The sequence below is a fragment of the Sinocyclocheilus anshuiensis genome, unplaced genomic scaffold (assembly GCF_001515605.1).
Source record: "Sinocyclocheilus anshuiensis isolate Anshui unplaced genomic scaffold, SAMN03320099.WGS_v1.1 scaffold93, whole genome shotgun sequence".
Classification (NCBI taxonomy): domain Eukaryota; kingdom Metazoa; phylum Chordata; class Actinopteri; order Cypriniformes; family Cyprinidae; genus Sinocyclocheilus; species Sinocyclocheilus anshuiensis.
This window is the reverse complement of record NW_015539852.1, coordinates 466,433-468,124: the sequence shown is the minus strand read 5'-3', so window position 1 is coordinate 468,124 and position 1,692 is coordinate 466,433. Positions and strand designations below refer to the sequence as shown.

The 1,692-nt window shown below is 36.5% G+C and overlaps 1 protein-coding gene across 1 annotated transcript in view; it reads left to right on the top strand.

The window, feature by feature from the left end:
* LOC107684655 (SLIT-ROBO Rho GTPase-activating protein 1-like) overlaps positions 1-1,692 on the top strand; it is a 109,699-nt gene that overhangs the window by 34,586 nt on the left and 73,421 nt on the right. The gene's annotated exons all lie outside the window — the stretch shown is intronic.

Sequence of the window (1,692 nt, the reverse complement as noted above, 5' to 3'; positions counted from 1 at the left end):
AAAATTGCAAATAACAAAAATTATTTTTAATAGTATAAGTTAAGATTTTTAAGTAATAATTTAATATATATATATATATATATATTTACACTACAGAGATAAAAAAATTAAAATTGAACAACAGTATATAATACAATATATAAACAAAAATATGAATAATGAATCCATTTATACATTTTTATACCTTTATTTTTATGTTGTAGATTTATTTTGTATTTTTGTGTGTAGATTTCATATTAGCTTTTTTTGTAAAATATATAGGCTACCTCTCTCAATGACCTTATAATGAGTCCTTATTTCTTAACCATTACTATTCCTTGTCACTTATGTTTTCCTGCTGATTTATTCCCAGTGTAATGCACTGTGACAAGCATGAACCATGATCATGGTCTCATTATGCCAGTAGAGTCACTGGCTGGAAAAGACAGTCTACATCTATATAATGTTGGTACAGAAACCGCTGGTACAACTCAAAATATTGAGTGTGTTTGCTTTTCACTTCTGTAAATAGACCAAATGCTGGTTTAAGAGCCCTAAATGAGTCCAGCAGCTGTGAGCACAACCGGAGTGGCCTGTCGGTTTGAGAGCAGAATAAAGATACTTGACACAACTCACTAACTTATTCTGAAACACAACGACTTAAACTTGCCATTTCACAGATGCAGAAGTAAAGAAGGGTTCAGATTATAGTGTGATGTGACATAAATTATTCGTTTTTGTCTTTAGGAGATTAAAAAACTATAAAATGCTGATGTTAGTTGGGCTGCCAGTTCTAAAGCCAGTTTAGCTCAGCTGTATGCTGGATGAATTAACATCAGAATGAGCTTGCAGATTTGTCTGTAATTAACTGGGATATCCGCATCCCAGAGTTGTTCGACAGATCGGCTCATTTCAAAAGCATTTCGAGTCATTTTACCAGGTCTCTTAGCTTAACTTGGACTCTTCTGTAACCACAGGGCTACAGTAAAGAGGTCCAGACCATGGCCGTACCCAGGCTTTGAAAATTAGTGAGGTCCGGGGTAGGGGTGGGATGATGGGGGTTGGTGTTAAAGAATTGTGTTATAATAACCCCTACAAATACAACTCATTATATACACTATAAACACTTTAAAGGAGACAGACATGTAGATGTTTGTGAAAGATGTTTTCTCTGTTTTGGAGGAATGATTATTTTTAAATCATACCCCATTTATTGCATCAAAATTTGTTAATAACAGTATTAATGCCTGTATAGCTGATTTGCGCCAGCTGATAAGCAAATCACGCTGAGTGGATTGAGTGCGCGGCGGCGCAGATGTGCGAGCTTGTCGAGTGAATATCCCTTTCTCACAGACATCACTGGAAACTTTGTAGTTCGGTCGGATATGTCAAAAACAAGTAAGTAAAACAATGCACACGTTACTTAATGGTAGGGAGGGAGAGAGAGAGAGCGCGCACTTCTGTTGTGTGATCTTTATTGATGTTCGCTCACACAGCACGCATCATTTGGATTAAAACTAAATCGTAAATATAAGACAATTTATAGGGGCATTCACTATAAACGTCATTTATTTTCACCCTTAAGCATACACGACTTTCTGGCGAAAGTGAAACTAACAGCCTGTGTGAAATGCGCTAGGCTGTACTGTACTTGTCCCTCTCATTCTGCAGCAGTACAAATACGTGCACGCGTTGCGCGTGTTTTGCTTGCTT